The sequence below is a fragment of the Hypomesus nipponensis genome, chromosome 7 (assembly GCF_054491055.1).
Source record: "Hypomesus nipponensis isolate SF chromosome 7, ASM5449105v1, whole genome shotgun sequence".
Lineage (NCBI taxonomy): Eukaryota > Metazoa > Chordata > Actinopteri > Osmeriformes > Osmeridae > Hypomesus > Hypomesus nipponensis.
Genome location: NC_140367.1, coordinates 4,232,501 through 4,247,625, shown reverse-complemented (window position 1 = coordinate 4,247,625; position 15,125 = coordinate 4,232,501). Strand labels below are relative to the sequence as shown.

Sequence of the window (15,125 nt, the reverse complement as noted above, 5' to 3'; positions counted from 1 at the left end):
ACATCTTCCCCCTCCTCCCCCCGCAGGGAAGGAGTGAACAGTTAAAAAGAGCATGATTGGTTTCCATGGTTAACAGCACGTTTTTCATTTTGACTGAGTTCACACAGGGACTGGTAAACACAAAGGCAAACACACACACACACACACACACACAAACACACGCACACACACAAACACACACTGAGGGTAATAGTCCTACATAAAGGACCTTTCACACTTTGCTTTAATCAGGGTGATTTACACATCTCGGAGCATCTCTTTGACCACAACTGTCTTCTCTATCCACAACCCTTTCTCTGTATACCAGACAGACAGACAGACAGACAGACAGACAGAGACAGAGAGACAGAGTGTGAGAGACAGACAGACAGACAGACAGACATACAGAGAGACAGAGAGACAGAGAGACAGACAGACAGACAGACAGAGACAGAGAGACAGAGTGTGAGAGACAGACAGACATGTGGGGGAGGATGGTGGTAATGTTCATGTAAATGTGCTACCTGAGCCCAGGAGGCCTGGGTCCATTAAACCACCCAGACACACAGAGCACAAGACACAATAGATCATTTCTATGTTAATGCATGACCACTCCAGGCTACAGGAGAGATGCCTCCTGCAGATACATCATCGAGGGCTGAGGGTTGAGGTTGAGTTTGGGGCTGGAGGGTTAAGCCAGGGAGTGGAGCTTCGGGCTGGGGCTGGGACTGGGACTGGGACTGGGGCCAGAACAGGCTCTGTAAGCAGATCACAGCCATCAGTAATGTGCAAAGTCTATCCTGACCACATATTTACCCACCCAACCATGCACAGGCACAGTCATGCCAACCTTGGTCAAGCCCATCCTTCCACACGTACACATACAGTCATGTCAGTCCAGGCTTGCTGACACATGTACTCCAGGGACTAGATTATCTGTCAGAGAGGGAGAGGGATGGAGGTTGACGGAAAGGGAATGGAAAGACAAAGAGAGAGACAGATGGAGGATGAGAAACGAGCAAAGGGGAAATGAGAAAAAGTTGTGAAGCCGTTGTGAAGAAATCTAAAGGAGAGAAAAGCACGAGCAAACAGAGGAAGGTAGAATGTATGGATGTCAGGGAGCTGGCTAATATTGACAGCATAGCTGCACACACCCATTAGACTGAGAGAAATGGAGAGAGGGGAAGAGAGAGGGGGAGAGAGAGGGGGAGAGAGACGGAGAGAAAGAGAGAGTAGTCAAAGTACTAAGAAAACACTAAAGTACTAGGAGAAAATATTATTTTTTTGCCATTGTTAGAACATCATTTTTTTTCAGCTGCAACCATCCTAAATATTTAGACCCCCGCCATTCTGTTGTATTCTATTACAGAATCACATGGTGGTGTTGCGTCAGTAGTCACTAGCTATCTAGCTGTACATCTGACACTGCCGGAAATGGACTGACAAGGGGTAGTCAGTGTAGAGAGATGGAGGGAAGGAGAGATGGAGAAAAAGAGAGAGAGAGAAATGGGAGAAGTCCAAGGTGCACAGCTGCAGAATGAGCACAAAGGAGCTACTTCACCTGTTCAAGCAGACTGTTCCTAATGTGTTCTAGCTGGGTGACTAGCTACAATACTAGACACACAAAGGACACATTACTGAGTGACCTATACCTAATGGACGTCACTGAAAAGGACTAGAAGGTTCAAATAAACCACTAGAGACATTGCGAGAGATTGCAGCTGCCAGCAGAATCTCAGCCCGTCTCTTGGATGAGGGTAGGAACATGCCATTATCTTCAACACCCTATTAAAAGGGTGTTTCTAACACAGATCGGGCTGGCCCCTCTGTGACTCATTCCTCTGATGTGGTGCCTGACTTACAACCCATGGTGAATGTACCATCAAACACACCTTAGGAAACATCCCTTCAGGCTGAGACCTGACCCGACACACACACAGGCACATTACAACAATAGAGCATGGTCAGAGTTATTTGAGTATTGCTCAGGTTGATTTGATTTTATCATCAACAGACTAATGCTGTACACTCACAGAACAAACATGTTGTACACACAGACACACACCTACACACACACATACACAAAACCCCATGCAAAGTGCATCTATGGTTCTGCCCTCATTTTCATTAACCAAAGTAAGTCTGGCTGTATTGACCTACAGTCAAATACACCCCCCTCGTGTTATATGACTGAAATGATTACCCATAAACAAGATTTAGGAGAGCTAAATTGATTCGACTGAAACTGAAATAAAGAAAATACCCGCTACGAAAGATGCAGGCTTAGAGAGACTGGTTTGGGCTGTGTATTGTAGTTACAACTCTTCCTCTACAGAGCAGGTTATTCCCCTAGTAGCACCGCTCCAGACAGACACATCTATATTTCAGGAGTTTCTGTCACACCTTCACTGCTCTGTTCCACTCAGCATAAGTTCTATATCCATCCACGCATTCTTAACCTGGAAGACAAAAAGATTATATTTATTTCTTATTCTTTAGAACAATACCATGCAGCCCTCTTAGCTACACACAGCTACTGCTAATCTACAGCTAACTTGTTTTTTTCTCTGAAGCATACAGACAGACAGACAGACAGACAGACAGATAGACAGACAGACAGATAGACGGCTAAACAGACATGCAGCTTCAAGGCAAGGGGACTGGCTTAGATGTCTGCTCCATCTAAGTGATGTTTACAAAGCTGTCTGCCTCAGGTCTGACTAAAGGTCATGCTTTCCAAGCTTTCACAAGCTGGCCAGATCACCTCATCAGGTGGTGGTTAGTGTGTCAGTCCAGAGCCTGGTAAGGAAATGACTGTTCTGCAGCAGACCCACAGTGATGTGTGAGTGTGTGATGCTGTTAAAATCTGCATGACACACTACTATTTATCCATCTATCTCTCTTTCTCTCTCATTCTCTTTTGAACAGGCATACACAAACAAAAACACAAAGAGCTATTTACTGCTATCTGAGATTCAGCACACTCACAAACACACACACAGTCACACAATCGCACACACGTCCATGTTGCTGAGCTTGTGGCCTTTAGGCTGTGCCAAAGCCAGACAAAGTATTAAGTCAAGTCAGCACTTTCACAACAGATGCTGTCACAATGAACAATGTTTGGTTTGGGCCCTTCATTTACCTACAAATAATTCACTTAAATAATAAAAACAAATATGTAATATTTGTATAATATAATAATGTGCGCATGTGTTTATGACTGTTTGTACATTGTGAGTGTATGCGTGGGCATGTGGTCGATAATAAAACTGAGCTAAACAATCCAGGTAGTTGGCTGTCAGTGCTGAGGATGTTCTGCAGGGTGAGGCTGGAGAGGGCAGCCCTCTGCTCCCCTCTGTCCTCCTGTCAGGACCACACCTGAACCCTGGATCCATATAGTAGCAGTAGCAAATCCTGTCAGTAGCACCCAATACTGACAGTTAGGGATCCCACAGGGTTGATACATGCTCTGAATCAATTATTTAAGTCCGATATCGCATGGTTGAGTGCAGATGTGATCAATGAGGGAGGGTCTGTCTGTTCTACATGCAGCAGAGGTGGTACAGACACCAAGCACTTGAGATCTGGTTGAGCCATTGGCAAAGGAACCACCGAGGGAAAGTTGCATTCTTTATAAGCCTCATTTTAAAGTTATGGTTGTAGTGTAATGTGTTTATTTTGTAATGCAATCCACCTCCATTAAACACACAAGCCAGTTAAAGTAAGATAAAAAATCATCTCTTTCATGCAGGGTTTATTACAGTATACAAAATGGGTATGGTGATGGTAGGAATTACCCAGTGGTTGCAGTAGCAGAACCAGAAGAGCTTCACTAACACTGGCACAGTGTACAGCTGGTTATGAGCTGTTAGGTCACACCAGGGTTTGATGACTGGTACAGGCAAGAATGCCAGTGAGAGACTGCCTGAACTAGTTGAGTCTGATTAAACAAGTTCTATCTGTGTTGGAAGTTATGGGAGATAGTATCTAGACAAGGGTCTAGGAGGGAAACCCTTCAATATTGCACCAGAGTGAAGGACCAGTGGGCTGAGAAGAGATCTCTCTCTGGCTCCAGCAGAGCGTGTTCAAGAAGACCATCTCTCAGGTCCACCAGCTGGGCTACAAAACCCCTCATCTCACACTCGGGGGGAAGCAGAGCCAAAGTACAACAGATCAGAGAGGTGGTGGGCCAGAGGAAGTGATCTGGGTAATTTCTAGTTGGTAGACTTCCAGTGCCAGGGCTGTGCCTGAGGTACTTCCTGTTCTTCTCCTCCTCTTCCTGCTTATCCTCCTGGTACCTCCTCCATCTCCTACTGAATCAGCCCCCCCACACACACACCTCCTACTCCTCCTCTGCTCCTCCTGTCTCTCCTCCTGTTTCCTCCTCCCAGTCCTGCTACAGGTTGGTGTGTGTAAGATATCAGCCCTCCAGATACTCCCAGACACCTGATCCCACCATGACCCACAGTATGGGCAGCAGGAGGGGCAGCCGTGGGAAAACTCAGTCATCCCCCAGATCACACCCTCACACTCTCCCGCTAAATACAGTAACTTTATACCGATCAACACGCAGAATATGCACAAATGCAGTTACATTATCCTCATGTCATGCTTTGTAGAGGGTAATTTCCCAGGTAACAAAACCAACTGCAGTAATATATGACCTGCTTGCACTGTTAGAGTCAGGGAGAAGGAAAATGGAGATACAAAATTCTGTAGTTTCCTTTAGGTTTCTGGTGAAGAGACCGTGTTTGAGGACAGACATGTTGATCTGTTACGCTGTAACATTCTACAGTCCATCATGAGGATCTGTTACACTGTAACATTCTACAGTCCATCATGATGATTTGTTACACTGTAACATTCTACAGTCCATCATGATGATCTGTTACACTGTAACATTCTACAGTCCATCATGATGATTTGTTACACTGTAACATTCTACAGTCCATCATGATTATCTGTTACACTGTAACATTCTACAGTCCATCATGATGATCTGTTACACTGTAACATTCTACAGTCCATCGTGATGATCTTTTACACTGTAACATTCTGGAGTCCATCCATATTCAAAGAATCTACCACACAGTAACTTGTGTCTGCTGTCATCTCTGCCATGTAGAGATGAGAAGACACGAGATATCCTGAGATATCAAGACAACATGCAACACGACAACTTATCAGCCACATTGTTAGAAAAGCTGGTCGTCTGTGCATTTGCTGAAAGTGTTCACATGGTCTTGTAACATTAAAGACAAATAAGGATAAGCTAAAATTAAACAAGTGATTATGCAAATTATATTCTGGAAAAAAAGCAATTAGCTTTTGTAATCTGATTAAAAACTTGAAAAACCAGCGGAGATTTTGTTTGATGAAATATGGTCTCTAGGTCTTCTCTAATTATGAACCTTCCTGTTTCACACAGCCCCTGGCTGCAAAGAGAGATGGTTAAGTCAGTGTGTGTGTGTGTGTGTGTGTGTGTGTGTGTGTGTGTGTGTGTCAGATATGAGTGGTGGTGACGAGAGGTTATCTGTTACAGACAGAGCTGAGATTGGGAGAATCGTTCAGGGATGGTATATTTGGTGGAAAATTGCTCATAGCACCTAAAATATACGCTTTTGATCCGTGCCTACCATGGAGAATCTTTGGATGTTTGCCAAGTGACGCCAGCTTCCTCAAACCAGCAAATAGGAACTCCATCACAGCAAAATTAAAGCAGAGACTAACTGTAGTATGTGTTAATGAAGGGTGGATTGGAAGCACAATTTGAGTTGAATTAAAGTGGCTTCCATCCTTTCTAACACACACAAAGACATCCGCTCAAAGGCCAGCTTGGTGGTCGTCGGGGACCTGATTCCTAACAGCCCAGCAAAGCATAGGCAGGGAGAGGCAGGGGGGTGGAGATGGAAGGAGGCAGGGGAGAGATGGAGGGAGAGATGGAGGGAGGGAGGGAGGGAGGGAGGGAGGGAGGGAGGGAGGGAGGGAGGGAGGGAGGGAGGGAGGGAGGGAGGGAGGGAGGGAGGGAGGGAGGGAGGGAGGGAGGGAGGGAGGGAGGGAGGGAGGGAGGGAGGGAGGGAGGGAGGGAGGGAGGGCAGAGCCTAGGGGAGAGAAAGTAGCTGGTATGACAGAGGACAATACTTGGTATCCACTGGCTGTCCTGGAAGCCAGAGGTCAGCATGTTCTCCAGGGAGAGAAAGGGGAAGCGGGAGGGAGGAGGGAGGAAAATAGGAGAGAAAGAATGGAAGGCTACTATTCTCGTCACCTAACGGTGATAAACTACCATTAACCTTTTACGGTGCCCTTTTAAATGAATAAACATCCACTTGTGCCTGACCTAATACTGTGAGTCATGCGTAATATGAATAATTCATTTCAACCTGAGAACATAACCTGAGCAAAATTCCTTCAAACCTCCTCTCTACAGTATCTCTCTTCCTTCTCCATTCCTCTTCCTCTCTTCATTTTGAACAAGCTTCAGGAAAACCACTAGGAACCATAGACCACACTGCCATTCACTTACCAAAAGCAGTAACTCCCTTTATCTCTTATTCTTTCCCCTCTTTCCTTCCTCCCTCCTTTACTCTCTCCAGCCAGTCAGCCAGCCAGTCATAAACATGCAGGAGCCGTCTCCCTGTAATTGGTTTATCAGTGGCCAGTTACAGCCGTTGATTGATGATGTCACCAAAATTAAACAGCCTGCCTTTCATCCTCTTCATTTTGTGCACAAGCTAGATTACTAAACACTTTATCTTTACTACAATGTCATTCTTTCTCTTTCCATCTCTCTCTCCCTTTCTGAATCTCTCTCCTCCCTCTCTTTTTCTCCATCCCTCCCTCCCTCCCTCCCTCCCTCCCTCCCTCCCTCCCTCCCTCCCTCCCTCCCTCCCTCCCTCCCTCCCTCCCTCCCTCCCTCCCTCCCTCCCTCTCTCTCTCTCTCTCCCTCTCTTCCTTCCTTCCCTCCCTCCCTCCCTCCCTCCCTCCCTCCCTCCCTCCCTCCCTCCCTCCCTCCCTCCCTCTCTCTCTCTCTCTCTCTCTCTCTCTCTCTCTCTCTCTCTCTCTCTCTCTCTCTCTCTCTCTCTCTCTCTCTCTCCCTCTCTGCTTCTCTCTCTCTCTCTCTCTCCCTCTCTCTCCCTCTCTCTCTTTCTCTCTCTCTCTGTCTCAACCAATCACCGGACTATCGAGGGTGTCCCGTGAAGCCAGAGAAAGGCCGTCTGTTCAGACCCAGACCAGTGGGAGAGGCTGGAGGAGAGACGGCACTGACGCAGGCTCTATTCAGCTGGAACTTATTCCCCACATCACTCAGATATTGATCGCTGCAGGTCGCTACAATAGTTCCAGTGATCAACCATCTGTGAGCATATTCCTGGGAAAACAGATCTATGGAAGACCCAGGATAAACCCCTGGAAAAGCTAAGCCCTCTGGTTACAGCATCCTGGTATTCACAAAACACATTTTTACATGACACTAAGGGGAACGCCTGGAAGGGTTACACACTGAAAGAGGATGCTACTTGTCAAATCATGCATAACACTTACAGTAACACACCACATGTGGATAATGAAATCCCTTCCAAATTAATCTCATTCTGAAATTAATATATAGGTCATGGACATGTATGTATCTGTCAACCGCTTGAAATATGTATCTTCCCCCTCCCACGCCAAAGGCTCAGATCTTAGAACATGTGCATGGTGAATAAAAGCACCCGTCATATCTGTCATAATCAATTACCTTCACCCAAAACATCTTCAATACTGATTGCTATGAACTTCTGTCTGATAGGTGTATCCAAAAATATTTTTGACATGTGACCACAGCACCTTAAAGTGAAAGGATGAAGGAGAGAGGGAGGAAGGAATGTCCTAATGGATTATTTGACCTAAATCTTCACTAATCATGTCAAAGCTGGAAAAGAGATCAAATTCTGAACCCTACTGCACAGAGCATTAAGATTAGTATGGTCTTTGTTAAACACAATGAAAAAGAAAGAGAAAGAAAGAGAAAGAGAGAGAGTACAGTTGAGCTTGAGAATGCATCTGTTGCTTGTCAGTGCTATTCAATAGAACCATGCTGCGACTCTTCTCCATCGCAGCTGAACACTGACACTTAGTTATAATCCTGATGATCCATTTATTCACGTTTTCCGATAAAGCATCTTGTTTTGTTAATGAGGTGGTGGCAGACGGAGAGAGAGAGACTGACAGATGATTTCTCTACAAAAACAAAGGCCTAGTGTCAGACAAGCCTTTTCCAGACTGGAATTTGTGAAATTCTCACTTTACACACCCATCAGCAAGTGGATATTTCCAAACAAGGGATATGCCGTTAATGTGCTTTCTGTTTATCTGAACCTCTCACAGTGAATCAAGCCACCAGTGACATTATCTAGAAAGCAGTTGCAACAGCACAAAATGTCTGGCCTCCCATCCAGCATGTCAATCAGGAGGTGTTTGCACTTGTGTGTCTGTCTGTGTGTGTGTGTGTGTGTGTACGTGTGTGTGTGTGTGTGTGTGTGTGTACAGGCAGGTCGGAGTGTGCCATGTCTCTTCTTATTAGCCTCCAGGTTCACGCTCAGCTTCAGAAGATGCCTAGCACAGCTGGTGATCTCAGCACGCCATTTTCTCCCCTCCATCTCTCTTTCCCTCTCTTTCTCCCTGAAAGAGGTTGGTTAACACTGTTCTGTATGAGATATACATGACATAACCTAGGCTGGGCTAGCATGTCATATATCACAGGAGCCAGATAGGACTGTCAGGAGTAAAGAGAGAGACCCAGTAGTAGTAGTTCTTCATCCCTCTGCCATCAAATGACAACCACACCAACTTTACAATACGTACAATCGTTCTTTAGTTCCTGGCCTAGATTTCACACTGCCAAAAGCAGTGGCATTATAAAGATGCAGTCTGGATCTTTCCGGAAAGACAACAACAGTAGCTGTTGGCTAGCCTGTCAACTGTGCAGGCCAGCTATCTAGTCAAGTATTTAGCTCCTAGCCTTAGAGCCTCCAAGCATCTAAATGTCCCAGCCTTCTAGCATCCAAGCTGCATAGCCTCCTACCCTGTTAGCCTCCAAGTGTCCTATTATCCGAGGCTCTTAGCTTCTCGCTATTCTGGAATACGAGCCCCCTAGCCCATGAGCCAATTCATCAATCCTCTGTCAGCCATGATAATTCAATGCTCTCAATGAGACCCAATAACACACCATATAAAACCCCATAAACAATTACAGCTGGTGCCCCATTATACTCACACAAATGTGAACACACAGAGAGTTACCGCCTACACAAAGGTGCCACTCCTAATTAGCCCCCAGGATGTTGGTGAATCGGATGCTCTAATTGCATTCAATTTACCTCGGCCTCCCCCTCTCACACTGAACTGAGCAGGTCTGCTCAGCCTGCAACACAAAAAAACACGTACACACACAAAACTGTGTCTCAGTGGTTCAGAGGAATCTGTCTCTGAGAGACTGGATGTGTGCCTTTCTATCTGGCAGGGAGAGAGAAGGATGGGTCCCCACCACAGTGTCATGTATAACCCAGCTGATGGTCTCAGGGCTGCTGGGAAGTGTTCTGTCTGAGAGGAGACAGATGTCTAAGGCCCAGCACAACGTTTGGAGAAGGAAACAGCCAAATGAAATGCCTGTGGACATATACAGATTCATAAATCATGTTCACACACACACACACACACACAGTGCACAGCTTCTTCACCAGTAATGCGCAGACGCTGTGAGGTTGAGTATGGCAGAGAATAATCCCACTACAAGCAATTATTTATTGTTGTGTATATTAATAGTAGCACACATCATGGTTTTTGTGTGCACCTGCATGTGTGAGTCAATGTCGTTTTTAGAAAACAAAAATCCTGTCCTAGAGCCTATATTTCTAGACTATTGCATTCCATTTACGGTAACTTGTTTTGCTATCCGTTACCGACACAATTTGTGGAAATCAAACAACAAGCAAACAAACAAACATACAGAAAGCTAAATCTCATTATTTACTTCAACATGACTAATGCTCGATCTAGGTTCAGCTCTGGTCCAGTAGACTCAGGTCACTACAGGAGTAGCAGGTTATGTAACACATGCAGTCGGGGACCAAACCTTGGGACCACAAATGGGAAACCCCCTTATTCACAGAGATATGGATCTGCTATACAGTCCACACATACTACACAATACAATGATCACTGTCCAAATACTGGGAATAATAATTGGGAATCAACCCAATAAAACATAATGAAAAAAAACATAGCTATAAATAATTGCCCAATGATATCCAGGGTATTAGAGCGAAAACTCACAATTCGGCCATGCTACTGTACACCACGGGGAGTCCATATGACATGGTTCAGCCTAACAACTGATACTATCACTAGCAGACATCAAATAATCCCGCTAATCACACTCGCCCGGTTCAAAACACAAAGGAGCATCCGTTCCGTTATCTTCCGCATCCGTAAGACATTCATTTATTTACATGGGGACATTAAACAATAGGTTTCACAAGATAGGATGAACGTCCTCTTGATAATTCGTCAATTATTCCAGTTATCTTGCTCCTTCCCTAACCCTGTTTTGGCAGCCATTGCATTCACGGATGTTTTTATCTGATGAGGGGTTTCCTTTCATGTGAGCTTTAAGATGCTAATAATGATTGGTATCCATTCACACCTGACATTACAAATATCCGCAACATCCTCGGTTGCTATGGGGAAAGCACAAGCGGTCGCCATCCTCTTCGCCCAGCCACCCTCTGCACCAAATGCGCAGTATTCTCACGGTCAATCGGTGTATCAGAACACAGAGCTTATAGACGGCATCCCCGCGATAGATCTCCCGCAGTGAAATTATATTGCAGGCGACATGTGTAACATCAAAACTCACCTTCTAATGCAAACAGCGAGATATATTCTCGGTTTTCTGAAGCTGTCGGTATGGAAATAGGTGAGTTGGGTTTTTGTCTCCCAGTTAGGGACCGTCTCTGGGCAGCAGTGCGCTCGTTTCCCCGCCGCAGCAGCCTGTGGTCCACTGTTTTCTCCTCTCTCTCTCTCTCTCTCTCTCTCTCTCACTGTTTCACTGCCTCTCTCTCTATCTCACTCCTCACGCGCTCCCCCGCTGCCTTCAAACGAGCAGCGATGTTACCGCCCGCGCACGCGCATGCTGTAGCATACCCTGCGCGTGTCGAGAGCAGATGCAGCTGCAGCGACACTAACTGATGAGAGGCGGCAACGAGACCTGCAGACCGAACGACGGAGAGAAATAAGAATTATGCTGCAGTATACCTTTGTGTGTAACAGATTAATTATTTATAAATATGGTGATGATGATGAGATGGATGATGAAAAGCATCATGCTGAACGGTGTTGTCTCTTACAGGACACACAAAGAGGAGAATAATCGTGCTTCTGTGCCACTTGGAGGAACCCATACAAAAATTATCAAACAATCTTAACGTTACGGGGCGGGGGCGGGGCGCGGTGGTGGATTTTCAAGTCATATAATTTTAAATTCTCGTGCAGCCTCAGCACCCCTAGTTCCCGCGGCAATGCACAAACACATATACACACTAACACAACAAGTGACACAAACACTGCACACAGACACAAAGGCAGCCTATGGCTTTAAAATCACAATTTCCCATTCAGCGAAAATGAGGAGGGATGAGTCCAAATGGAGGTCCAACTTATAGACATCTGTATCATCATGCAAATGAGCTCCACTATCCACCTCTCAGTCTGGAGCTGTCCAAGCATGTCCCACCATTAAACCACACGCACACACATATACACACACACACTCACACACATCCATCTCTGCCACACACTACACTCCTCATCCCCATGGTGTCTGCTCTGCCTCAGAGCACACCACAGTAACCATAGGTAACCAAAGCAGCAGGGAAATGGCTAGACTAATATCCAGACCATATGTTAAGTTCATCTTTCTTCTGAGCGTTTTCAGTTCAATAAGCCTTGTCTCTCTGAGAGCCTGCAGGGTGAACCATAACCCCTGGACTGGAGTCATATGCTGCTGCTGCTGCTGCTAATTGTGGCACTGGATCCGCTCCTCCAGGCCAGTCTGTGTGTATGTGTGTGTAACACAGTAAAACAGTTGTGAGTAATAGGATTATACCGAGCTGTGTGAGGCTCGAGGGACAAATGTTGAGGCCTTGAGTGGGTGTGCACTGCACACGTGTGTTCCTGCTGGGCCGCAATGGTGCAGCCACGCGTGTATAAGTTATGACTGTGTGTGTTAGTCAGACAGGACCCAGGAATTGTGTGTTAATGAGTTAGTATTGTGTGTGTAAGGTTCAGTTGGTCTGTGTGTGTGTGTGTGTGTGTGTGTGTGTGTGGTGTGTGTGTGTGAGAGAGAGAGAGAGAGAGAGAGAGAGAGAGAGAGAGAGAGAGAGAGAGAGAGAGAGAGAGAGAGAGAGAGAGAGAGAGAGAGAGAAAGAGAGAGAGAGGGTGTGTGAGAGAGAGTGTGTGAGTATGTGTGTGTGCTAGGGAGTGTGTGTGACTGACAGCCATCGATGTGTGGAGAGCCACGCCAGTGCGTGAGAGTTTCAGCCATGTCCACAGACTCAACACTGAGTGGAGGTGCCAGTGGACACATGTTGTTTTACAGTGACATACCGACTGAAATACAACAGGATTAAAACACATTGTTCTCTTTTTTGTGGGGGTTGTCAGTGTTAATAAGATGCTTCCTGACCTACCAGTATAAATACAGCTTAATAATAATAATAATAAGTGTAAACAACGTCTGCCTGCCTGTCTGCCTGCTTGCCTTCCTTTCTGCCTGCCTACCTGCCCGGCTGCTGGTCTGACTGCTTGTCTTTCTGCCTGCCTTCTTGTCTGTGTGCTTACCTGTCAGTATGAGCTGAAGCAGGGAGCTGCGACAAACGTTGGTGTATACACCTCAGACCTCTTAACTTGGTCCGAGGTGGAGGAAGGGAAGGAGGGAGAGAGGGAGGGAGGGAAGGAAGGAGTTAGGGAGAGAGGGAGGGAGTTAGGGAGAGAGGGAGAGAAAGAGAAAGAGGGAGGGAAAGCAAGAACTGCATGATGACTCTCTTCTCAACGCTGCAACACAGAGAAGGGCAACGGCAGCTTGTGCTCGCATGCTGCTGGGCCAGCCAGAAGAGGAGGAAGGTTAAAAGGAAAACACTGCAGATCTCTCGTGCTCTATTTTGCTGCTTCTTTGTCTATCGAGGATGCGGCGGAAGTAACAGTCCGCTTGTTACTTCCATAAGGAGTTCTGAGCAACAAATGTTTTAGAATCTTTAAGCCAAAAGCGTATTAATCCCACGCTTACTACGCATGAAAGCACACAGACATGCACACCAACGCACTGACACTCGACTTCACTCTGAGACACGTGTCTGTAATCTATTGTTGATAAGAGATTGTTCGGTGCTTGTTTACATGTGTTTGCATGTGAGAACATATTGGGTGGGTGCTGTTTAGTGAATGGAGGCCAGGAGTAGACACTGGTGCCTCCTGATACTGCCGGGCTCTGGCCTTATCTCCACAAAACATCCAGCACAGATGGCACAACGAGAAGGCCACCTAGAGAATCTGCAAAAAATATACAGCCACGACAACAACAACAACAACAACAAACAGTCCAACGTACCAATCACGTCAATCAGAGGGATGAACTGTATTTCACAGCAGCAGGAGAGGGTGACCAGAGAGACCAGACAACCAGAAGGTTAGCATCACCATATCCGAACCCCCCATTGTTTACATCTGAAATGTCTGAGCAGTAGAACCAATCATGTTGTAATTCACAGGTGTTTTGAGACGGAAACACCTAACCTCAGAGGCAGCCTGGTGACAGGCTGGTTGTGTAATATGTCTGGGCCAGACTGGGAGAGCTCAGGACAGCTCCTATACGTTACACTGAGGAGGCTGGGGGTGGTTGCTAGGGAACAACACAGAGAAAATTAGAGAGAGAGAGAGAGAGAGAGAGGGAAAGAGGGGCAAAAAAAGAAAGGGAGAAAGAAAGGAAGAGATGGGGTAAGGCTGTTGGTCCATTACAGGGGACAAGGCACCATCAGGTCCAGAATCATCAGTCCTGCTGCTCTGTTGTGTAAACTCTCACTGGCAGGACTTGACCTCTGCCTTCCGACCTCTCTGTGAACCAGGAAGTGGTTGTCAGAGCATTTGCTGGATGGTGGAATGCCAAAATACTTTTTGTCAGTCACCTCATAGGCTCTAAAAGTGTTCATGCATGACATTGCCCAGTCCATAGAAGACTGGGCATTTATAAGATCTATGCCACAGTCTGGGGTTAAAACAGTGTTTAGGTATAGAAAACTGCTGGGATTGTCCTGTTTTGAGAAACGAGGCCAGTGTCCTATCAGGGCCTGGGATCTGACCCAGAAGCTCTGTCCACATGATCACAGACGAGAGAGGCAGATTGCTCCTGCACGTTATCAGAGGCCCGCAGCTCCCCATGCCGACCAAACAACCACAACCTAGACAAGGGCTTTTCCTGCTCCCCAGCAAGGCCCCAGACATGGGCTCCACCTGGAAGGGCCACCACCAGCCTGTTTCAGACCTCCACTGCTTTCTCGTGCTGCTTCACACACACCTGTAGGATTCCTCACGCTACTGAGTCTCTGAGAGAAAGGAGGCCGAGGAAAATTCCAGAACAAGGTAGTGCTAGTCCACCAACGACATAAACAAAGAATTCCGACCTCACCAAGAGGTCACAGCGTCTAAGTTCACACACACACACACACACACACACACACACTTTACAACCACACAGCCATCAAATTCTCATAGGGTTCAAGTGTGTGTACACCATGCTGGGATCAAACCTCCTGTTTGGTTAAGTTACTAGGACCCTATCTGTTTCCACAGCCCAGTGCTAAGAGATGAAGGAGACATTGTGCTGAGTCTCCACAGGGGCCGGGCCCCTGACGGCTGTGTTGGGAGCAGGATGAGGCCCTGTGTGGTTGGGTGACACGGAACCACCCTGCTCTCTGGCTCAGGTTGATTGGGGAGATGCTCATCTGAATGGGAGGAATGGGATGACATCTCTCTCACCACAATGGAGGTTAAAACAATAGGTCAGAGAAGGCCTGGAAAAGCAATGAATCACTGAGAAGACAACGAGCATTCCA

The 15,125-nt window shown here is 46.4% G+C and overlaps 1 protein-coding gene across 1 annotated transcript in view; it reads right to left on the bottom strand.

The window, feature by feature from the left end:
• Positions 1-11,065, bottom strand: part of nrcama (neuronal cell adhesion molecule a) — a 36,172-nt gene extending 25,107 nt beyond the window's left edge. Inside the window, exon 1 of the mRNA XM_084701402.1 lies at positions 10,877-11,065. The gene's annotated coding sequence lies outside the window, so the exon portion shown is untranslated. The remainder of the gene's footprint in view (positions 1-10,876) is intronic.
• Between the last annotated feature and the right edge of the window lie 4,060 nt (positions 11,066-15,125).